Source organism: Dipodomys merriami, unplaced genomic scaffold (assembly GCF_024711535.1).
Source record: "Dipodomys merriami isolate MVZ:Mamm:240054 unplaced genomic scaffold, mDipMer1.0.p SCAF_22, whole genome shotgun sequence".
NCBI classification, from domain to species: Eukaryota; Metazoa; Chordata; class Mammalia; order Rodentia; family Heteromyidae; genus Dipodomys; species Dipodomys merriami.
The window spans coordinates 718,277-744,074 of record NW_027203604.1 but is presented as its reverse complement, the minus strand read 5'-3'; the positions used below and the strand labels follow the sequence as shown (position 1 = coordinate 744,074).

Genomic DNA, 25,798 nt, shown 5'->3' with positions numbered 1-25,798 from the left:
TAATGCTCTTTGGTTCCCCATAACTGTTGACCTGATTCTTACACATTCCTTCCTCTCACTCTTTCCCGTGTGGGTACCATCTTCACGTCAACTCTCCTGTGTTATTAGCTGAAGCCCTTCACTACTGTCTTCCTCTAATGGCTCTTATTCTCATCTTCAAAGAGAACAAATACTGGAATAATGCCCTCCCATTCCATCCACAAAAAACACTTATCTGTGTGTGTGTGTGTGTGTGTGTGTGTGTGTGTGTGTGTGTGTGTGTGTGTGACTGACCTGAACAATATTTCCTTGTTCATGTACTCACCTCTACCCAACATGTTCTCTTGTATTAGAAACAGGCATAAAAATCACCATAACTGTGGTTCAGAGGAAGAAGGATACAAGGCCAATTTCCTTCTTCCTTAGCCTGGTGACCTTCTCCTGGAACATGACTGGCTCACTAAGCATTATTTACAGAACCCCCAAGTCTCTCCTCTCCCAACACACATTGTCCTGAGACAATAAATAAACTGTTCAGTAAATCAGTAGTGAACAGTTTAGATACAGTATTCCAGAATTTAGGTTCTCTTTGATTATACAGAATGTGAAGGACTCTTGGGAAGAATGATACAATGTATTACTCAAGCATGTCAATCTGTGTGAAGCATTTAAGGGGCTGTATTGTTTATCTAAGCATTCACAAGTGTTTTCTAGTTATTATAGAGAACATTGCTCATGTCAATGTTAAATATGCTATCTCCCCCAAGTGAGCCACAACAACCTCATTTAAAGATATACTGTTATGATGAACAGATATTTGGACAATTTGAAACTATACTTCACTTGCTATACAAAAACTCCAACAAAGCCTCAGTTTAGCATGCAAATACATATTTAAACACTTTAATACATTGACTGCATAATTTGTATCTGTAGCTGCTCAAAATAAAGGTCTTTTATTCAGCATGCCAAATAATGGGAATTTGGATGACTTCTGAAAGGATGCATTATTCATGTAAAAGAGAAACAAAATTGATAAATGAAAATTCAAATAGAAATAAAAGCCATCATGACCTAGGTCTCAGACAATGATCATCTCATGTGTTATTTACTCAAGGAAAAGATACAGGAAAATTGCTTGGACCGGAGCTGTGGCCTGAATCATAAACCCTGCTTAAGGTGCTTGAAAATAAACAGAATTAGATGTTTAAATTTTTTTTCAAGCTGGGCGGTGGTGTCTCACACCTGTAATCCTAGCTGTTCAGGAGGCTAAGATCTGAGGATCACGGTTCAAAGCCAGCCCAGGCAGGAATGTCTGTGAGACTCTTATCTCCAATAAACCACCAGAAAACCAGAAGTGGTGCTGTGGCTCAAGTAGTAGAGCATTTGTCTTGAGCTGAAGAGCTCAGGGACAGTGCCCAGGCCCAAAGTTCAAGACCCACAACCAACACCAACAACAAAAATTTCACTTAACTAGTGACTAGAATTCTCTCAAAATTTAACAACAGAATGTATTTGGGGGATTGGTAAAATGTGACAATTACTATATTCTATACATTGCTTATTTCACAGTATACCATGGAGTATACAGACTATGTTAAGATCCTGAGTGTGGTCTGGGAAAATCTACCTTTGTGTTTGGAGAATACAGGTCAAGTACTTTTATTCTGGGTAGGAGATAGGCAAGAGGGATTTGGATTAGGGTGCCTCTTTGAGGCTTTATTAATTCCCACAAAAGCAACAAGAATGGCCAACAGCTCAGATTTAGCGGTACAGAATTCTGGGTAAAATCTTACCATGGATATCATTGACTCCTTCATTTTTACCCTTAATCTTTCTAGGCCTCGGTTTTCCATTTGTAAAAATGGGTGTGTATGATGGTACATACCTCATAGGGCATCTGTGAGAATTAAAGGAAACCCTTATCCTCTCATCTGGCACATGGAACGTATTCAAATGATGTGTGTAATCAAATATCTAAGAGTAGCATGACCTTTTCTCACAGGCAGTTGATTGGCCAAACACAGGACCATCTTTCATCAGCAGCAATGCAGTCCACTTTCTTATACTGCATGAGCAAGGCCCTCAGAGGAACATTGCCTCCAAACAAAAGTTTGGACATCAAGAAGCTGCCACTGATGTGACTGTAGAATGAATACTGCAGGATTGCTTTGTTGTACATTTCATACCAGCCACTGACACTGAAGGGTAAAAAGGAGACAGATCTAGAAAACTAATTTTTTTAATTTATCCTAGGAATGTTATCAGGAGGCACCCTATTTTATAATATGGTACCTTTTTTGAGAACTTTTAGTTCCTAAAACTAGAGAAAAATAAGCATCATTATTAATCCATTAAGAATAGACTCTGTCCTCAGTTTTTACTCGGTAATATTCAGGGCAGTAGAGACAGCATAGTAAACAAAACACATCAATGCCTACTTTACGTAATGAGGTTTACCTCTTATCTCTATGACATTTTATTTTCTGGATAATTTTATCTTACGTAATCTGCAAATCTTATAATTGACTCAGTTTAACCATTCACTTTGGATTCAGAGAAGTTCAGAGTCAAATGACCCGATTCTTAGGATACAAAATCTGCATGCAAACTTTACTCTTGGGTTTATCTTGCAATTCCTGTCCATTTTCTCATCTATTTCTTTACTTTTTTATAGCAAAATATGGTGTTCTATAAATAAGTTCTCAACATCCCTTGAAAAACAAAATTAATATTTTATAAACCCATCAAAGGAATGAACAACAGGTATGTTCTAGCATCTCAAGGGCCATCTTGTGTTTTCATGTGTACCTCCTTGAGCCTCAGAGTGGTAACAGTTCATTCACAAATTTAATAGTCATTGATCATCCGAAGTATAGCAGACTCCAAAGTGGAGGGATTCATACAGAGGAAGAGAAAATGGAAAAGAATCGGAGGAGGTGGAGGGAGGGAGGGAAGGGAAGGGGTAAAGAGTGGAGAGGGAGGAGGAGGGGAGAGGGGGAGAGGAGGGGAGGGAAGGGGAGGGAAAGGGAGAAGGACAGGAGAAGGGGAGAGGGAGAGAAAAGGGAGGGGAGGATAAAACAGGGGAAAGGAAGGGAGGGGAGGGAACTGGAGGAGGAGAGGAGAGGGGAAGGAAGGGGGAGAAGAAGGAAAGAGGAGGGGAACAGGAGGGGGAATGGGGAGAGCACTTGAGAAAGAGGCTTTCATCTTCTTTAAGGCCAGTCTTTTTGGATGAAGGTCCTATCCTTATGATCTCACATAATCCCAACCCAACAAAAACACTTCCTTCAGAATAGTCACATTGTGAGTTAGGACTTTAACATATTGATTTTGAGAAATTTATTGCCTGGCAGCATTTGGGTTGGAAGTTCCTTACTATTTAGTACTTACACGTGAACTAAACCCCAGATTGTAGACCAAAAAAAATGAAATTATTTTTCCCTTAGAAGAAACTTAATTTCTTTTCCTAAAGTCATGCTTCTGTCGTATGATAAGAAAAGGCAGCTGATAGATGTTATCTGTGTTTTCTAATTGCACTGTTCAAACACCACAATGAATGGAATTAGTATATTCATTGGCTTCTAGTCATTTGATTTAATGAGTCCACTAAAATCTAGACATAGCCAGGAGCTGGGGATGTAGAGTTTGCTAAGAAATTCCACCCCTACTCTTACAGTTGAATAGGACTTAACAGCCAAACAAATAGGTGATGACTACAAAGTGCTACGAAGACGTAGAGGAAGAGACAAGGCAGAAGCTTATGGACACACATAAAAGCATATTGATTTCAGATGTCACCAAGGCAATCATATCTAAATGGAAATCTTAATTATGATCTAGGTAACAAGTGCAAGTGAGCAGGTAAGACAGGAGGGAGAGCTTCAGAAATAGAGAAGAGTGACAATCGGTAGGTGTCAGAGTTACTAGCTTGGAGTTAGAATACCCAGATGAATGCATATAAGCAACAAAAAAGAAGTACCTTTTCAAATCTGATGGAAAGAGGGGGGAGGGGGGAGGCTGGGAAGGGACGTGAAGGGTAAACAAAGGAGGAGGCTGCAATGCTTGGTAAGAAATGTACGCATTATCCTGCCCATGTAATTGTAACTCCTCTGTACAGTATGTTCACAAATTAAATTAAATTTTAAAAAATCTGATGGAAAGAAATAGTCCATTAGAACAAGGATTTTTGGAAATGAACTGTTAGCAGGGCACATTTGTAGAACACAGGCAGTTAGAGCCTTCTGACTTAAGTGCCTATAATATCTATGGCCTATACCTACCATTTCTCTCAACTCTAACCAAGTCAAGGAGAGAGAACAACTGTGTGCTTCCAACTGGAAAATATAAAAATCTGAGAATTTGAATCCCTTGCCCAAACCCATCAGGCATGTGATTAAAAAGGAAAGCAGATTTTGTTCTGCCTTCCGTCTACTTCCCACATAACTCCCACAGCAAACAGCAGCCAGCACTGCGGCTTTCCAAGCTAATCATTAGTTCTTGTAAGCCTTCAGATTAAAAATACCTTCCTTTTGAATTATCATTCAGCTACATTGATATATGCTCAGGACTGGGGACAAAGGATTTCAGTCAGAGGCACACAGCAGCACATAGAAGGCAGGGCAACTGGGATTCAGCACTGAGGATGTGGTTTCAGTCAGAAACCTCTTATTCTGAGACCAGAAGAAGTATAGCCAACAGAACCCAAGCCAGCCTCAGGCATGTTCAGACTTTCATATAGGTTAAGAAAAGAGCAGTAAAATCAGGAAGCTCTACTCTGTATAACCTGTCTTCAATTTATATAAGAATCACCTTAAAAAAAAACCCACCCTGTTAAAAATGGAGGTTCCCAATCATCATCCCTAAGATAATCTGGGATGGGTACCAGAAATTTACTTGGTAAAATTACATCCCAGATCATGTACATACAAACCCCTACATGTTGAGAAATACTTGGGTATAACTGCCACACTACCCTATGCTGGTACTCTTTGATCAGTGAGGTCTGGGAAGCAAAATATACCACATTCCGTCTTGGTTATCCCTTGTATGCTTTGAGGTAAAAGTCATCTTCTCATAGTCTGCACAGTCTAAAGATTCTGAGGATATCAACTTTGGTCATTAAGATTACTATTACTTTTTTTATTAAGGCAAAATAACACAAAATATAGTGACATTAAACATTAAAATACACAAACTCATGACAAGATGCTTTGTACCTCCAAGCTGGATATGCTTTCTCCACTCTCTGTTTCTGGTGGAGAATTTTGGAGGCTCTGTTTGTGGGTGTCAGTAAGTAAACTATAGTTCTATTCCCTATCTATATACAATATTACAATATCTGCCCTCTTGAAGTTGTGATAAGTCCTAATCAAGAGAATACTATTTAGGTCCTGACCCAAAGTCTGACATTCCAAAGATGTTTACTTTTCCTATAGTGAAAAAAATAATCAAGTTTGTAAAGAGATTAATGAGAAACTGACTTTTTCCCTTTATCATTTGGATTCTGAAATACCTATAATGTTTTCATCAGTGTTATGTAAATGTTCATAATATTGAGAAAATATAGTATAGTAACATAGTAAATAGAAAATAACAGCTGGATCCTAGTGGGCCACACCTGTAATCCTAGCTACTCAAGAGGCTGAGATCTGAGGATCTCAACTAGAAGCCAGCCCAGGCAGAAAAGTTTGTGAGATTCTTATCTCCAGCTACTCAGAAAAGGCCAGAAATGGTGCTGTGGCTCAACTAGTAGAGCACTAGCCTTGAGCATAAAGAGGCTCAGGGATGTGGGGTAGGCCCTGTGTCCAAGCTCCAGAACCAGAGAAAAAAAAGAAAAAGAAAATATAGTAACACACACACACACACACACACACACACACACACACACACACACACACACACACACTATAGTTCAGCCTATTTAAAGTATAATACCAGATAAAAGATAAAATATGATATATTCTATTTGCTGAAGCCTATCAAAAAGCTATTTTTCCTCTCTTTCACTTGTCATCTTACCTTATTATTAATATGGCTGTTTTGTGACAGTAAATTCTTGAATGTGGAAATAACAACTTATGTATCTTTGTACCTATTCATTTTTTCCCACTCAACTAAGCTTAAAACAATCTACAGGTAATACACATAGGTGTTTAATAAAACTAAAGCTATAAAAAGAAGGCTATAAAAGAATTTCCTTCCAGTGTGGACATTTCCTATGTCACAACCTATTCTAACTTTTTGTGTACATTTCCAGAGGTATTCTATATTAATGTAAACATTTTATAAAAATAATATATGTAACATCCACTTTTGTGCTTAGTTTTATTTTTGATAAAATGCTAAGTATATACATTATTTAATATAGATGTATTAAATATATTTTTATGTTTTAGATAACATGGCATCTGTCTTTTCTAAATAGTTGCATACTTTGCACCAAAGTTTACTTATCCTTACTGATGAAGGCAGGGGTGATTTTTCTGCAGTTAATACTATACTACAAACAATGTTAAAATGAGTACCTTTGTATATATTCTTCTCTACCTATTTAAGAGTACATCTGTAGTACAAATTCCTAGAAGTAGACATGTGGATCATTTTCAATTTTGAAATTACCCAACTGCTCTCCATTTAAGTTACACTAATTTACTTCTCCTACCAAGTTGTTGAAAATTTTACCAACATTCTAAAAGTTAACAACCCAACAAGGGAAGCATTGGCCCTTCACCTGAATCAAAGAAAGGTTGGTTTGTAGAAAGAGGACAGAGTTTTAATACTCAGGGATGATGATAAAATATCAAAATAGACTTTAAACTTCAACATAAAAGGCAAAACTTAGAACCTACGAAAGAAATTAAGGAAAAATATCTTTAGTTCCAAGTAGGAAAATATTTCTTCAACAAGACTTCAAGCGAAGTAGCCAAACAAGAAAAGATTAATAAGTTTAATAATGTTAGATATTTTTAAAACCACATTAATTGTCAAAAGAAACTATGGAGAAATGAAAAGATGCTGAAATCTAGAAGATAATGGAAGACAATTGACAAAGCTTAGGATCCAAACTATATACTTAAAGCACTTCTGAATTCAATAAAAGATAAAGAACTGGGTAGAGAAACAAGAGTTGTCAGTCAGGAACTCTTGTTAAGGCTGCAAGAGATAGAACAGGCTACTCCTCTTAGGGCTTGTCCTTGTCTATTGTGTCTTGAAGACAGTGTAGTGATTTTAATAAAAGCAATAACCCTATATTATGCTACTGGTTACAATGTGCAATTTTACTTTAGTTTAGGAGTTACCAGGAACCAGCTCTATATTGAAGACAAAAGCAATTTTTTTGCTCTGTGATTTCACAGGTTTTCAAAAAAGGAAAGGCAGTTTTCTTTTGTAGCTCTATCATTAGATCTTTGAAGAGACGAAAATCCCTGAATAATCTCCATGGTTAAATTTTCTCATAATAGTATAATCTTAATGCTTAAGTCATTTATTTCAAAGCTGTGTTAAACTATGAAATAAACCCCTTAGTGATAAGAATGTCATAGTCCTTTATCTCCTCAACCCTAAGCACAGAGCACTTGTGTTCCTGCTCAAAGTAGCTGTCTGTAAATATTTCTTGGATGAACATTGACCCTTGAATGAAAATATGGCCAAAGACCTTTCCCAGGACCGGGTGTGCTTCACTGCATTTGGCACAAATTGCCCACTATGAAAGACTTTCTTTAATCTCCATGTGGAGCTATTTTCCTTCTCTACCCCTCCTTACTCTTTTCCTTTCAGGTAAAAGTTGTTTCACAATATGAGGAAGGTCTTTTGGGGCAAAAAGGATTATTATTTATTTCTCACTAATTAAAGTGGCAGAATCAGAGAGGACTGGCTTTTCCTTTGAAGTAGATTGGTTCTTTTAAGTTAGATCAGATTTCACATCAATTAAAGGCACCATCCCTGGGCATATCTGGATGATACACTGCTTCTACCTTTTTTCAAAAATGGTTTAGGGTTTGGATGATACAGGAGAGAATGTCTTTGGGAATTTCTGGTTTGTCTTTTAAGAGTTTCTGGTAAGATGTTGGAGTGTAATTTATATTTTCTAATTTTCCACTCATTGGGCAAGTGGATTTTTTTCCATGTTTAAATCAAGCAAAATCCAAAACCAATGAGAATAACACCACAAATGTCTTCCTTCATGTAAAGAGTTTATATTGAAATAAAAAATAGCATTATTTTATTTGCTTTGATATTCTTAAAGTTCCTATTAGGAAACTGAGATTCTTTTTTTTTAAGTTTCTGATTTTTATAAATGATACATACCTTCAGATCTAAGAATTATTTTTTTATGTGAAAGCTATTTTTCCAATATTAATAACGTCACATCAGCACATGTATATAGGCCTCTGTGTGTGTGAGTGTGTGTATGTCTGTGTGTGTGTAATTTCTTTCTTTCTTTTTTTTGGGGGGGGTCCGGTTGTGGGGCCTGAACTCTGGGCCTGGGCACTGTCCCTCAGCTCTTCAGCTCAAGGCTAGCTCTCTATCACTTGAGCCACAGTGCCACTTCCTGCTTTTTTTCCTTTTGCTTATGTGGTGCTGGGAATTGAACCCAGGGCCTCGTGCATGCAAGGCAAGTGCTCTACCACTGAGCCACCTTCCCAGCCTCATGTGTGTGTAATTTCTCGAGTGTTCATTGGGTTGTCAGATTTGACTCCTTATCCTCCTCGAAGTCAGAGACATAAACATTACCTACCTAGTTTCTTCCAGCATTATAGATCCATTAAAAGCTCTTTTAATTGCTGCCATGAGGGAAGGTCATTCTTAGCCTAGAGTGGCTTCCCAAAGCCATTTTCCTTTTGACATGTTCAGTATAACAGGCACTTCTTAAATTCAAGGTATTACTGAAGCGGAATGCCACAAAGCTGGCAAAATAGAGATTCATACAGTGTGGTTCCAAAGATCTGGTCTTTTCTATTAAGATTATTGAGACCTCGTTTTTAGAAGTTGGGACTCAGTAGAGCTTTCTTCTGACCCAATGAATATCCTAGCAAAGATATCTAAGCCCAAAAACCACACAGTCCCTTTTCTTTGGGCACACATACTGCCTGCTGAAGGAAGGCTATCTCCTAATTTCTCCTGGTAGTGTACCTCTGAGGGCTTTTAGACTGGGCACTTTCATTTTCCCAGGTCTGAAAGGAACCCAAGAAGTGGTCTCTGTAGGCCTTCTCTACTCATGCACTCAGTAACTTGTAGAACCCAAATCACTGCAACCACAGTTTTCTCCATTTGTTTTCCCCCTTTAAAATGCAACCATGACTATATCCTTGAAAAGTCATTTGTTTCCTTCATTGCAAACACCTTTTCCATAAACTTTTAATAAAAAAATGTTTTAAAATTACAGGCGAGAACTCAAATAATGTAAATTCCTTAGTAAGGCCAAGTCAAAATTCACAAAGTAAAGCACCAGGAAGAGGGTACGTGACAGAGGTGGGTAGGGGAAAGGTGTAGACAAATGAAGAGAAAAAAAGGAGAATGCAGTCATGAATTCAATGTAACCCCCTCCTTTGTTTTCAACATAGTGTCTTGTATGTCTCCTTGTTACCATGGGTCAACCTGTATCCTTGTTTCAGCATTTTGTTATAGGAAATGTACTCATTACCTTACTCATGTAACTGTAACCCCTCTGTGCAGTATCTTTACAATAAAAAGGTAAATTTGAAAAAAAAGATTTTATCTTTAGAAGATTTTAAATTTATTAGCTACTACTTTGTTATTGAATGGAGTCTTAAAATCATAAATGTATCTGATTGCCCATGTTAGAAGTCTGTCGAAAAAATAACATTCAATGAATTATGAGATTATCACTTAAAATAGAAATTTATGTTAAAATGTATATAATGTTCAAGAACAATGAAACTATGTATCAGAAGTCAAAGCCACTTTAAATCAGAAATAAAATACAAATACAAGTGTTGAAGTACTTAAAGAATCCAATGTATAGCCTCCAAAATTAAGAAGAGTGAGGGAAGAGGTGGGGAGAGGAGGCACGGGAGAGAACGTTGAAGGGGGTGACATTGATCAATATATATTGTATTCATAAACTGCTTTGTTAAATAGCAATTCCTCTATACAACAATTTAAAGATAATAAAAATGTGTTTTGTAACTGGAAAGTGAGTAAGCATGTTTTACTTTAAATCTTGAAACAGATTCAAGTAAGAAATGGATCAAACAAACAAACATTGTCCTTGGACATCAAATGTTTCTAGAAATATAATCATGAAAAGTTTAGGACACTCTGTAAGAGATAGCTTGTAACGCCAATAAATACTTTCTATACTAAAAAGACAGTTAAAAAACCTTCAAGTAGTATTGATTACAATTCTCTGTATCACAACCCAGAGAAAATTGTTTACCTTTCTCTATCAGAACAGTCCTACTGACATCAATCTGTGTATGAAATAAAAGACTGGAAGGATGGTTGTCCTCCAGGGAAGGTGGCTTTTGCAAGTAGACTTTATCAGTAGCTGTGGGGGAAAATGTTTCAGGGAAAACGATGACACAGAGAGATTCCAGGGGAGATATATGCTCAGGTCAAGGCAAAAGTTAAGTCACACTAATCTCACACTTCTCAAACCTATGTGCAGGAATTCCAGAAGCAGTAAAATTACTCAGTGCTATGGTCAACATCACAGTAGCAAGAATTTGAAGAGCGAGAGATGACCTCTGTGGGCTTGAGTGACAGAACCTAGAGAAACTGCTGGACTATTTGAACATAGCCAATGTTGATTTTTGTTGTTGTTGTTTGCTGGTCATGGAGCTTGAACTCTGGGCCTGGGTGCTGTCCCTCAGCTCTTCAGCTCAAGGCTAGCACTCTACCACTTGAGCCACAGTGCCACTTCTGGCTTTTTCTGCTTATATTATGTGCTGAGGAATCGAACCCAGGGCCTCATGCATGCAAGGCAATCACTCTACCACTGAGCTACCTTCCCAGCCCTGAGTTTCCTGAATTCTTCTCTAAAGGACACTTATCTTTTGAGAGCAAAGCCTACCATTGTAAAAATCAGCGAAAATGAATTTGAACATTCTTTCAGGTTTCCAGGTGCAGTGTAATTAAAAGGTTTGGTTGAACCAAACTGACCTTAATTATCTTTATTAAAAACACAGATCAGAAGGTAATAGAAACTAGTGTACAAGAAAAGCCTGTTCCTAAATCAGAGCTAAGTTTAAAGAGCTTGGAAAGTTCTATTATTTGGTAGATTTTCTTGTGTTTGATTTTGTCTCAGATTGAATAGTTTAAATTCCGCCTGCAATCACCCAGAAATGATTATGATTTAATGGTTAGAGCTCTAGGATCAATTGCTTGGGTTTGTTCAAGCTCCTCTATTTAATAAATCTGGAATATTTTCAGTTTCTTAAACTCTCTAAGCCTCTGTATCTTCATATGTAAAATGGAACAACAAGCAACTTCTTAAATCTGTTATGAGATTGAAAATAGGACAACAGGGCTATGTCTGTTAGTATTTTTGCAAGCAGTAAGCACTGAAGAAATATTGACTATTGACATTCTTTAATCTGAATGTCTGTTGCTGGTTTCAGCAGGACTGAATGTACATGAACTTAACCTTCAGCATCTGTGACCTCTCTATTTCCATTCAGTCATCTCAGTTTTAATGACACTAGGAAGCCCTGGCAGTCAAAGTCTCCCTTACATTTATTTCATAGTCCAGCCAAACTATTGCCATATTCCTTAGTAAGGTGCCACTAAAAATCCCCATGGCATTTACTATTCCCCAGAAAATTGTCCTTAATTCAGCTAATAATCTGTGCCAAGGAGTTCATTAAACAATTTTTTTAAAACCTGCAAAACAAATCAGCCATAGAATCTTCCTTTGTTTTCTATGAAAATATGATGGTCTACACATCCCTGTTTTTTCTTTAGTTTCTATTTTTTTGTCCAAGTGATGTACAGAGGGGTTATAGTTACATAAGTAAGGTAATAAGTACATTTCTTCTCAAACTTGTTACTCCTTCCTTGATTTTTCTCCTATTTTCCCTCCCCCCACTCTTCTCACCCCCAAGTTGTACAGATCATTTCCAACATATTGTCTTATGTATATTGCTGTTGCATTAGTTCTTTGTCTCACCATTCTGTTGTTCCCTTTCCATTCCCTAACTCAAATAAACATATATACAACACCAGGGTACCAAAATCAAATACAGTGACAACGGGGGTGGGGGGAGTATGACATTGGGGAAGAACATACAAAAGAAACAAAAAATCACATAGTGCATTAAAAACAACAACAAAGAAAAAACTTTTGTGTCCATGTCTTGGAGTTGCAGCATTAGTCACCATAGCTAAGATATGGAACCAACCCAGATGCCCCTCAGTAGATGAATAGCTCAAGAAAATGTGATATATATATATATATATATATATATATATGAATTCTATGCTTCCATTGGAATGAATGATGCTGCCCCATTTGTAAGGAAATGGAAAGACTTGGAAAAAATCATATTAAATAAGCCAAACCCAAAGAAACATAGGTCCCCTGGTTTCCCTCATTTGCAATAATTAGTATAAGTCTAGGATAATCTTAACAGATGAGCAGAATAGCTCAATAGCTATGTATATATGACCATATAAGAGGTTGCTAAGCAAAACATCCCTGTTTTTAAACATAGCAATTCCTATGTATCTCCTTTACTACAAATTGAGATGCCACATCAACAAAGCCCAGTTGGTTAAAATCTTTCAAGAGCAGTCTGCACAATACCGCATATTGCATCTACTCCAAGGTTCTCTTCAATAACCATCAGTACCCACAAAGGCATAAGAATCTGCACATAGGGCTGATCTCGTCTAAGCTGCATTACTTGAATGGGATACCAAAGTTTATAGAAACTTTGAGAAGCGTAGTCATGTTTCAGATAGCTATGTTCTTTCTTATTATTATGGTAAAAGGAAGAAATGGTACTCTGTTCAGGATTATTTTATATTACATCCAATCAGTGTTACCCAATTCACCATTTAGAGAAGTTCTCCTGAGCTATGAGACAAATGTCATTGAGCATGTGAGTATGTGATTGAGTGTGTGTATGTATGTATATATATATATATATATATATATATATATATATATATATATTAAAGTCTTACAAGCAGTGCCTTAAGGTTCAAGGCAATTGGCCAAAGCATCCCTCACAGCTCTATCTAAATGGCAGTTCATGAGATGTCCTGTCCTGGGAAGTCACTCCTTAAGAGTTCATTTTGGAATCTATAACTTGAGTGTCTTTAGCTTTAGGAAGGAGGTAAGGAAAGGGAGGGAAAGTAACAAGGACAAACACACTGTGCCTAAATTCCTCAATTCCAGGAAATTCTGCAGAGAACCTTCCAGTATCCCTTCCATTGGGCAGCTATCCCACAGATTTGTCATTTACTCTCATGAGTTGTGAATAACCAGGCCTTAATCCACTGGCCAATCCACTCAATCCACTACAAAACAGACTGAAAAAGAGTTCTTCTGAGGTTACCCCTGCCCACGTACAAAAACTCTTCCTTTTGATTGGCTGAAGAAAGTCCTAGCCTTGAAATTGCAATGCATTTTTTTTTCTCTCATCAGTTGACTGGTAACCTTAAGATGAAATCACACATAGGGAAAAAGAAGGAAGACGAAGCAGAATATTAAAGAAGGAAAAATTATCAGGATTTTGGAAGATTTGTTGGAACATATGGATCTAACCTTGCCTGATATCTCAGGGTTGGTTTTGGTTTGCTTTTTGTCTTAATCCCATTTGGGTTTGTGTCATGGCATCTAAAGAAGTCCTATGTAAAATAGAAGAGTAACTAAGGATTAGAAAAGAAAATTACCCTGACATGAAAGTAGCAGGACAGGGATTTAAATAAAAAAAACTATTCTGTCTCCAATGGTTTGGCTTTGTTACTCTGATGTCTCTTTGAAATTCTTCTAGATTCTCCAAGACTTTGTTATGACTAGGAACAGATACGGACGTGTTGCTGAGTTTATATTTAATTTCAGCCAAGACAAGTCTGATTAGAACTTATTAGCAGATGGCAATTGAATGGAACCAATTTGCCCACAAATCAGGATCCAGGAGAACACTATGACTGAGCTAAAGGGAAAATTGGTTTAACTACTGCTAAAATACGGTAGACAAAACACCTTACATATATACCAAAGAACAATTTCATATGAGAAGGAAAAGCTCAGACCAGGCCAGAATACAGATCATAGAGATACAGAGGGTTGGGAGACAAACTTTAGAGAAATCTGGGTGCCAAAAAGTTCCAAATCAGAGGGAGTGCTATGGAGTTCTTGGTCAGAGGAGAGATACAGGAAAATAGTAATTAGTAACTAGTTTAAAAACTATCTGAAACCCTCAGGCAGCAATAGAAATATAGAAATACTTATGACTAAGCTGGATATTTCATCCATCCATCCATTCATTCATAATTCCCTCCACGGGGATTTGCTGATCAAGATGAGGCTACTGTCATGTTCAAATTGGAGTATGACAGTTGTTAGCACCCAACAATCTGACCACCAGTCTGACCCAGTCACCAGACCAGGGGATTAGAAGTTAGCCCTCAATGGGTATTTGATTGGTAATTTACGTTGGATGCTACTTTTATGGATTATAAAATTAGTTGTCACCTATATTTCTTCTGATCTTTATAACAACTCAGAGAGGCAACTCTGACCACTCTGTTTCAAATAAGGATCATGGAGGGGAGTGGCCTTATTCAAGCTAATATAGATGGAAACACACCTGGCAGAGGACCAGAGTCTCAGTCTTTAGAGTACACACTCATGACCTGCAGCTCACTGCTTCAACCCAGGAGGCTCTGCCATTGGATACAGTTGAGAAAAGGGACTAAGCAATAGCCAAGAGCTTATGCAGGTGCTATAGCTCCCTTTTGAAGAACTCTAGCCTGAAGGCAGGGTTCTTATAAAGGAACACAACTGTCTTTTACTGACTCAATAATTTGGTTAAACAACATTACCTTGAACAGAAAAAAAAACTCAGCTGAGATAATATGCATGAATCACTTGGTGCAGCACCAACGATGCAGGGACCCCCACCCCTCACACCAACTCCACCACCTCTCCAGCCTCATCCCCAAAACTCTCCCAACAGTCACATAACACCTGTGAATTTCTTCAACACATGTAAGTACGATCGCAGTGCCAGCATCACAGATGAGGAAACGTACCCAGAGAAGGGACTTCTCAGTCACAGAACAAATTGGTGGGGTGCAAGGAATCTAACCCAGGAGCTGAGCTTCAGAGCCTGCCTTCTACCCCATGGCTGCTGTCAAAGGCTACAAGTGCATGAATAACACCTAGAGAGAGGCAAGAGTATGTGTTTACCCCACAGTGTCATTGAGAAGCTTGTACAAACATATATGTAAAAATGACTGGAAAATAAATGACTGGAAAGTGGCTAAATTAGTTACTATTTCCACATTTGGTTGTCACCATGTGGATTGCTTCTCTTATTGTATCTTCTTCTACTGTCCCTGAAGGCACTTACCTACGTATGTAATTACATACCCATTTGGGATTTATTTGTTTAGTGTTTTGTTTTCTTTACTATCCCAATGCCCAGTACTGGTTTTTACAAAAAGCAAAACAAAAACAAAAGCAAACTAATGAGCAAACAAATAAAAACCTTAACTCAGATGAGGTTTTTATTTGAATGAATGGATGAGTGAATGAAACATTCCTTGCCGCCCGAGAGTCCTGCATTTTTTCTCCTCCTGGTGGGAGTTGAATATTCCTTTGTTTTTTCTTCATGCCATCTTGGAACTCTCACGCATTTCCCACAGCTAATCTGCATGGTGTTTACAGGTGCCTTCTGAAAACCCGCCTACTCCAGGCTTCTAAACTCAGCAAAGCTGTGTCTCTGAAATGTCAGCCTCTCTCGTTAAGACTCCTTCTCAAAAGAAGCGAGAAATTCAGACAAGGCAAGTTTTCAGTTCCTCTCTTCATCGTGCCAATTGTATAATGAAGCTGTGGGACTGAGTTTATTTCCAAATTTAGAGCCACACTGAGCACAATGGAGGCTTCTAACCTCATCCCAGTGGATCTCAAACCCACTTTTGACTTTTAAAGCGTACAGATTTTTCTGTTTGGATTAGTGGCGAGTGGGAACAGGATGTTCCAGAAGACATACCTTGTAGTGTCTGTTGTCATATCCTCTTCCCATTTCCTTTTTATGGTCTGTGTACTCTCCACTCCTACAAGTGTGCGCAAGAGGCCAATATTTCCCTGCCTTTCATAAAAGCTATCTGGTGACAGAATTCCTCCAAACCCCACCTTTCTGGCTTCCTTGCTACACAGATTTTCTTAGTAGCCTCCTGGTGCTCTCTGCATTTTATTTTTCTTTCTTTTGAAATCACTTTACTCCCTGGCATGAATAAATGTCATACTTAAACCCTACTTCATTATACTTTGTGGGTTTTTTAATCCATAAAATTGGCTACATGTACTTCATAGGTTGTCACCTGTATTTCTTCTGATCTTTATAGCAACTCAGAGAGGCAACTCTAACCACTCTGTTGTGATTTCATGGCCAGGCTCTTAGCTATTCAGGAGGCTGAGATCTGAGGATTACAAAGCCAGCCTGGGAAGGAAAGAACAGCACCAAAATAGAAGAAGAAGAAGAAGGAGGAGGAGGAGGAGGAGGAGGAGGAGGAGGAGGAGGAGGAGGAGGAGGAGGAGGAGGAGGAGGAGGAGGAGGAAGAGGAGGAGGAGGAGGAGGAGGAGGAGGAGGAGGAGGAGGAGGAGGAGGAGGAGGAAGAAGAGGAAGAAGAGGAAGAAGAAGAAGAAGAAGAAGAAGAAGAAGAAGAAGAAGAAGAAGAAGAAGAAGAAGAAGAAGAAGGAAGAAGAAGGAAGAAGAAGAAGAAGAAGAAGAAGAAGAAGAAGAAGAAGAAGAAGAAGAAGAAGAAGAAGAAGAAGAAGAAGAAGAAGAAGAAGAAGAAGAAGAAGAAGAAGAAGAAGAAGGAAGAAGAGTAGTCATGGACATTGAGCACTTTTGTTTTATTGTTTGATTGTGCCAGTAGTGATGCTTGAACTCTCACCTGGGCACTGCCCCTTAGCTTTTTTGCTCAAGGCTGGCACTCTGCCACTTAAGCCCCACCTCCAGTTCTGGCTTGCGGTCAATTTGAGATAAGAATTTGATAGACCTTCCTACTCAGGCTGGCTTTGAACCTGGACCCTCAGATCTCAGCCTTCTAAGTAGCTAGGGTTACAGATGTGAGTCCCAAGTGCAGGACTCATTGACAATTTTGTTTTATTTTATTTTTTTTTTTTTTGGGTCCGGTCATGGGGCCTTAACTCTGGGCCTGGGTGCTGTCCCTCAGCTCTTCAGCTCAAGGCTAGCACTCTACCACTTGAGCCACAGCACCACTTCTGGCTTTTTTTCTTTTTTTGCTTATGTGGTGCTGAGGAATCGAACCCAGGGCCTCAGGCAGGCAAGGCAAGCGTTCTACCACTCAGCCACCTTCCCAGCCCCTCATTGACAATTTTAAGTAGGGTGTTTGTATTGAAGCTTCCAAACTGAGAATAATAGGAAGCAACGGTCTGCCATTGCAATCAAGGGTGAAGAGCCATCCATCATTCATCATTTATTACTCATTAGATAGAATCTGACATAACCCTCTTGGAACCCTGAACCAATCCCTCCACCCCAAAGAGGCACATCAAAAGCATATGAGACAAAAGACTCCCTCTGAAGAGCCATAGAGAAACAACCAAGGAGGGCAACAAGTCCAGAGATTATAGAATTGCCTTCCTTCTTTCTCCTTTCCTTTCACCTGGGACCAGTAGGTAGGTAAGAAGGGGAGAATGAGAGAAAAAAAAAACAAGGTGAAAGAATAATTCCAAAACAGTCCACACTTTCTTACCCATCTCAACCCACCAAACACATGAAACAGATCTTTATTGGCCAGGGAGAGAAGATGCAACCTAGATGAGAAATTAAAGTGTGGATATTAGAATTGACAATTCAAGTATAGGTCCACAATATCGTATCTCAAACTCCAGGGGTGAATTTCAGAAATCAGAACTTTTGGATTTTAGAAAGCATGGATAACACGTCTCACCAGTGAATATAAGGTAGAATACTATGATCCAATATTTCTGCAGTAAAATTTATGATTGGCCACCAGAGGTGGTATGAAAACGATGACAAATCTATGTCCAGTGTTTCTACCTAATGACTCTATAGCAAATTTCAAAAACCTTTGGCTTGTAGAGTTCTGCAGATTTCAATATTGCAGGTAAGGAATGAAAAGAAAACAGAACCCCAAACTGGAATGTTTACTGATGTCTGGAAATAACTTGAGAAGATAGAGAATCTTCCCAGTTTATCCTCCAGGAAAGAAAATAGTGTAAAAACGTTTCTGCTCAAAACCCCATTGAATTCTACCCATTCAGGAAACCAATTGCTTATAGATCAGCTGTGTGTTTAACATAGCATGCTCTTCCATCTCCCACCAGGTCCTGGCAGACTTACTGATAAAGCATCCATATCTTTTCCTAAAAGAAAATTTGGAGATGTTTGAGGTGCAGTCTCACGGTTGGCTGGTCCCTTTTCTAACGATGGAGGCAGGAAGAAACAACTGGAAAACACAGCCTTGAACAGAAGAATTATTCTATTCTAAGGGTGACCCCCTGAGACCTGGAAGCCTGCTATTGGATAGATGGGCTACCAACACCAATCAACATGAATCTGGACTCTTGTCTCCAAGACAACTCCACGAGATTGCTGTTCTAATCCCACTTCAAAGCCCCCTTTCATCACCTCTAGGAATTTGTGGAGAGGAGTAAGCTGAGAGGGGTGAAACAGGAAGCAGTTGGAATATAGTGGAGCTACACCAGCTTCCATGGGAACCCTGACAGGAGACCAAATAGAGGGAAATTTTCAAGGGCTTGGCCCTTACTCTCCATCAAGAAATACTACCTGAGCATGAAACTGAAGAAATTATGAAGGTCTCATGACTAAAGTCAAATATGACTCTGAAGCCCCTCTAGAAAGTATTAAGATGTTCTGCACACATAAATGAATATATTAAATTATAACCCCTTCAAACAACCATTTGAAGATTTTAAAAAATGAAAGTAAATGATATACTTTTAAGCCATACTACTAGAAGGCTAAACTATTTTTCTATTATCTCTATAGAAATGGCATTTAGAAATGGTATCACACAAAGATGAAATTACATATATAGCCAAATACAAGGGGTAAGTATTACCAAAACATGCCAGGGAAGACCAAAATATTGTTATTTTTCTAGATTTTATGAGGTATGTAGTTTTTACTCAGAAAAAAATGCCTTGAAATTTGGTGTTTCTTTTCCAAAATAGTCATCTTTCTACATAACTTTGCACCTACAATAGTTTATTCTATTATTATGTTTAAAGAGGGTCCAAATGGTATGAATTTCATGTGTTATAAACTCTGACTACACTCGAGTTTCTACATTTTATTAACAGACATAATCTTGCATTTTTATTTTGATCATTCTGCACTGGCTGACAAAGGGAAGATTTGTCTGTAGAATGGGTGTCATAGTAGAAAATTCATGCTCTGAAATGCACATGTGCTTGTCAAACCCCAAACATGCTAGGCAGGTACTCTAAGACAATGACAAGATTCACTGAGTGCAGACCTTCAGAATGGAAGTGCTTATCTTTTGAAGGGGCTCAACAACTGCAGGGACTTCATAGTCATACTCCAACTCTTGGTTGACAAGAAATGAAGAATTAATTCATTCATCCATTCATGAAGATGGTGAAAATAAGTTACATGAGGATAATGATAACATGAAAAATAACTAGGGGATTGTTATTGGAGAAGCTGTGAAGGTAAATAAGCATGCAAAGATACCTGTAGTATATGTGTATGCAAAAATTGGGAATGTAGATTACGTTTTATCCCAAATAGCTTTATCCTTAAGTTCTCTTAAGTTTTCTTCCTTACTCTACCCTAAAATGATGAAGGTTATGAAATTTTCAAACAACTATTTTTCTGTACCTTGGCTGAGACTGAGGATGGGGTGATAGAAGAGGATGATTATGGAGATGGAAGGGGAGACAAGAAGTGCTTTCTGGAAAGCAAGGTTGTTTCCTCCTAGTTGTTAACAGAAGGAAAAACACATGGGTTATTTGCTTGTAAAAAGACTGGAGTGCTGAAACTCATTACTTGATTGTATACCCATGGGGGGGGGGAGGGAGGGAGGGAGGGAGGAATGATAAAAATAATCTGACACTTTATCTTAACAGGCAAAACTCCAGGGAGAGGACCTGCAGTAGAGGTGACATCTGAGGCCATGTGTCAGCCACCATCACAAGGCTACCTACATATGAAAATTTCCCTTGCTAGCAGGTAAGCACACGTGCATTCACATAGAAAAGCAGTCTGGCAATCCATGGTGAGTACAGCAACTGAGTGCAGTGGCCCTTGGTGGCATTGCCTCTATTTCTCCTAGAAATTGCTTCCTTATTGTCCATAAATCTCTTTGGGGATATTGCAGCATCTTACATCATCTAATCCTTGATGTAATCAAGCCCATCTAATCAACTTAAAATTTGTCTAAAATATTTGTAAGTTTTCTCACAATCCAGGAGCTTTTGTGTCACTGTGTGGCCATCTGTGGAGATGGCCTACCTGAAGTAGGTAGTAATAAAGCAAACCCTCACAGCAGGAGGGGGTATGCCTCCTGTTTATATACCATGGGCTTGCTGCAGTTCCTTGGGTCTCACAAACCAGGAAGTCTTCCTTTTGCCTGTACTTGTTCAAGCTGGTTTGGGTTACTGATTCTCAAATCATTCCTATCTAACAAGTGGCTTAATTAAACCATTTGTTTGGTTGAGACTTAAAATCCCTGTGTTTCAATCTTGCTCACAAACTACAACTTCTTAATTTCAATTTCAACCTCAGAAAATGAAATTTACTGCAGGTATTGATTACTTCCTCTGAACCAATATTCAGCATGTCAGTTATTTTCAAGGGTGAGAATAAAGTTATGAAAAGTACAGATATCTAGACAATACCTTATGTATGGTGGTACATCTCTGTAATTCCAGTTACTAGGGAAGCTGAGACAGAAGAATTAACCATGTCAGGCCAGCCAGGGCAACATAATGGGAATTCATCTCAAAACCAACAAAAGCAAACAGAAGCAAATAACCAAAACAAAACAAAACCCCTACACAGATATACTGACCTCAAGAAAGGGAATAGGTGTTCCTAATAAATATTGGAATGGGTTGTTTTCTTGAACTGCATCATTTCATTCATAAGTAGTTCTTGAGAACTAACTGTGCATTGGGCACTGATTTTGGTGCTGGGGATATAAACCCACAAAACAGACCAAAATCCTTCTTAGAGCTTGTTTCCTTGATTTTTATGACAGGAGTAACTCCAACTCTTCCTGGATAGTTTAGAATGTCAGCTGAGTGCTAATTGATTTGGAAAGCTTGGGCGTCTTTGTCATTGGACAGCCACACATGTTCGGCAGGAGGTAAATGATCTCCCACCAGTGCTTTCCCCACCCAAGAGAACATGGTATAAATTAGTTCCATAAGTTTTATCAAGAGAGAACATAATCCTTTCTTGCTTCTGCTAAATTGGAGTTTCATCTAAAATTGAATGTTAAAGTAAAAAACAACCCTAAGATATCTCATTTTCTTTTTTTTTTTTTTTTTAGTATTTCCTACTGAACACTTTTGTCCATAACACTGGTGCTACTAATAGAGTAAAAATCTACTGGGTAAATTTCAAATATTCTGTCTGTCAAAAGGCTAGGGGAAAAGGAAATAGCCCATGTACCACTGAAGCACAAGGAAAAACATGGAGAATTAGAAGAGTCAGAAGATAAAAAGCTGTGGGGCCCAGCCCAACGGAAATGGCTCTTCCAAAATGGCAGGTGTGTGGGCATTCTTCTGAGCATTTCTGAGGAAGCAGCTTTTCTTCATGTGGTATTGATAGGCTCATTTTAAGTCTTAGATAAGATTTGAAATATCTGCCATTAGCAATAAAAACATGGGTAGAAGGATGTAATCTCTAAGTGCAGGGACAAAGGCGAAGTAGAAACCAAGAAAACTGAGGATATGATGACACTAGTTATATATCCTGTGCTGGAAGAGACCATTTTCTAGATACTTGACTAAAGGAGGTGGGGCATAACTGCAGGAAGTACATCCCCAGGTCAGGCCTTGAAGGTTATACCTGCTAATTCCCTCCTCAGCTCTGCTTCTTGTCTGCTGAGACAAAAGAGTTCCTCTGCAGCCAGCTCCTGCTGGTGTTCCCTCACAGCACCAGGTGGGGGTAGGGAAACGGATTAACCATGAGCCAAAAGAAAGCCTTCCTCCCTAAATTAGGCAACTCCAAGAAAGCCAATGCAACTTGTAGACTACTTGTAGGTTTCTGTTTTGTTTTGTTGTTCTGTTGCACATAAGGTACTGTAACTGCAGAGGAAATTGCATACATTTAATTGCACAGGACAGATTCAACTCGATGCTGTTTTGACTGCATACTCCTTTTACTCTATGAAACTGGAGAATCTATAAAGGCATTAAAAGAACCTAGTCACATTTAAGAATCTGGCCACATCCTTATTCCACTGTTGAGAAATCACCACTATTAAATATTTGGCAAAAAACTTTTTTAGCCTTCGTATGTGTTTTTGTTTCTTCTTAGTCATCTCACTGCTATGGTGAATGAATCAATCTCTCTTTTCCACTTCTTAGTAGTTTATCAAGGAAATCTCCACTACTGATATTTCAGATGGGGGCTTCAGTGTGTTTGGTTTGATTCCTTGTAAAGAATTATGTGTTCCATATCCAAAATGATTTCCTTAGTGTGCAGGTGAAAGATGTGACTGCTTTTTTTTTTTTTTTTTTTGTGAAAATACTGTACAGAGGGGTTACAATTACATGGGCAAGATAATGAGTACATTTCTTATCAAGCATTGTAGCCTCCTCCTTTGTTTCCCCTTCCCATCCCTTCCCAGCCTCCCCCGGCCCCCCCACCCAATCCTCCCCCCCCCCCACCAAAGTTGTAAAGTTCATTTTTGACATAACGACTTGTACTTCTCATTGTTGCAATGGGTCCACCTGTATCCTTATTTAAACAACTTGTTTTTCCCCTTCCCCTCCACAAATTATACCAACATCAAATACAGTGAAAGCAGGAGTTATACTGTGGGGGAGGGACATACAAAGCAACAAAGAAATAATCTTATAAGTGTGGATGTGACTGCTTTTGAGACTTTTGATAAATAAAATCAACTTATCCTCCAGAGAGTTTGTATTAGAGCTACCAATTTTCACTCTCACCAGCAAGGGATGCAAGTCATTCTTTGTCCTTCCAATGTGAGGAATCATGACTTTTTACCAACTTCCAAGGCGAAAAAGTTACTCTTCGGTTAGTTTAATTTCTCTCAGTTTTAGTAAACATTTTTCTATATATTCATGGTTTTCTTTTTCTTTTTTTACATATAATTATTCTTTTTATATTTTTTATGTCTAATTATTCTTTTTATATTTTTTATGTCATGAGGATTTTTTAATTGATTTACTGGTACAGGAATCTTCATCTTTTTATTTCCATCAATTTTTGCTTCCTTTTTAAAATTTATGTTTATATACATTTGGCATTTTACAGAATGAAATTTATTTTCTTCACAATAAAAATTGAGTGCTTATTATGTACTAGTTCCAGTGCATTTAGTAAACATTGTTTAAGCACTTTGTGCTAATTCTATAAGTTAAATACTGCTTTTTTTGACTGTTATACATAAGTAGGCTGATACTCAGAAAGGTTTATAGACTTGCTCAAGACAGCTATCTAGGATGAAGTAAAATGAAATCTATATACTACAGTGTAAGAGCCTATGCTCTTGATCTCTACATGATACTACTTCAAATGTATTCTGAGTACTTGCAGGTGTTCTCTTTGTTTTTAGTTCTGAGATGTATATTCCATTAATCTGTCTGCTTTCTGACACCCAAGGATACACTGTTCGCATTATTGTCAACTTGCAATATATTTTGGTGTCAGAATTGTTATCCATTTTTTTCTCAGATCTCTTATTTCTTTTGTGATATAAACTTTACAATCATTTTGTCACATTAAAAGAAAAGAACTGTTGCAGTCAGTATATTTAATTCACATATATATATATTGAAATATATATATATATATATATTGAAGAACTGATCCTTTTGTCAGATTGGATTACCTTAGGAGGCTTGAACTCAGGGCCAGGGCGCTGTCCCTGAGCTCTTTTTGCACAAGGTTAGTGCTCTACCACTTTGAGCCACAGTGCCATTTCTGGTTTTTGGTTAATTGGAGATAAAGAGTTTTATGGACTTTCCTGCCCAGGCTGGCTTTGAACTATGATCCTCAGATCTCAGCTACCTGAGTAGCTTGGATTATAAACAGCACCTGTTTTAAAATTCTCTATCTTAACGTCTTTAAAAAGTTTCTTGGGGAAGTGAAGCTCAGGGCCCAGCCCTGAGTTCAAGCCCTACAACTGCCAAAAAACAAACAAACATAAAGAGTTTCTTGGAAAAATGTTTACTTATCTGCATAGAAACATTACTTGTTTAGTTTGTTCCTATTTCATATGTATGTTATTATTGTTATGTAATTTCTTCCCATAAGTATGTTATTATTGTCATGTAATTTCTTTCCATTATCTTTTCTACCTCAGTATTTCTCATGCAGTCTGATACAAAGTTCTAGCTCCAAGAAGTGACTGGGAAAACCTTTTGTGGTTTTCAACATTGAAATGACATTTCTCAAAATCTGTGGCCATGTGGCTGATAAGCTCCAGAGGAGGTCAGAGCATAAATAATTGTCTAGATTTATTTGGTACAGAAATGTAATTCTGAGGAATATTTTGAGATTTTAGAGGGACCATTCTGGAAACCACATTCCAGAAATATCTACCCTATGCTTTCATCATTAAGTAGGCACATTACCTTTCTTTGAGATAATAAGCATCTTCCTGATTCTAGGCATATCTTTGTTGGCATATAACCAGATGATTAGACATTTTTCTCAGTTGAATTAGTAATGCAATGGATTCACTAATAGAAGTCTATATTAAATTAACCCAATAGGCCTACAGAAAAAAATTCTATTTCATCCATCAATTTATTATGCTGCTAAAATAGTATAGGGTTCAATTTATTAATATTTTACTTACTCTTTTACATCAATTTTTATAAATTAAATTGGAATACATATTCTCTTTTCTTTCCTATTTTTCTTTCCTTCTACTTTGTCTATCCTCCTCCATTTTTTCCTTCATCTCTTCCTTTTTCCTTTCTTTTCTCATGTTTTATAAAATTAGTTGAATTACCTCCCATATTTTTCTGTATTATAGACATTAAAATTCTTTGAAATGTTGAAAGAATTTTTACACAAAGTCAAATGTTGGAAGGCTTATATTTAAATGGGACCTGGGCACTGTCCCTGCACTCTCCAGCTCAAGATGAGTGCTCTACCACATGAGCCACAGCACCACTTCTGGTTTTATTGGAGATAAGAGTCTCAAAGACTTTCCTGCCCAGACTGGCTTTGAACTCTGATCCTCAGATCTCAGCCTCCTGAGTAGCTAGGATTACAGGCGTGAGCCATCAGCGCTCAGTAAAAGTCTACAGTTTTAAGAGGATTTTCATGTTTTTTATGTTGCTATTGTTTGTTTGGGTTTTGTTGTTAGTGTTGCATTGGTGTTTGTTTTCTTTTCTTTTGGTACTGGGGTTTGGACTCAAGGTCTTTACAGTTAC

At 38.0% G+C, this 25,798-nt stretch overlaps 1 non-coding gene across 1 annotated transcript; it reads right to left on the bottom strand.

The window, feature by feature from the left end:
• Nucleotides 1-8,554: 8,554 nt before the first annotated feature.
• On the bottom strand, nucleotides 8,555-8,618 carry Trnaa-ugc (transfer RNA alanine (anticodon UGC)). The gene has a single exon. It is a non-coding gene; the product is annotated as a tRNA-Ala (tRNA).
• Nucleotides 8,619-25,798: the final 17,180 nt, after the last annotated feature.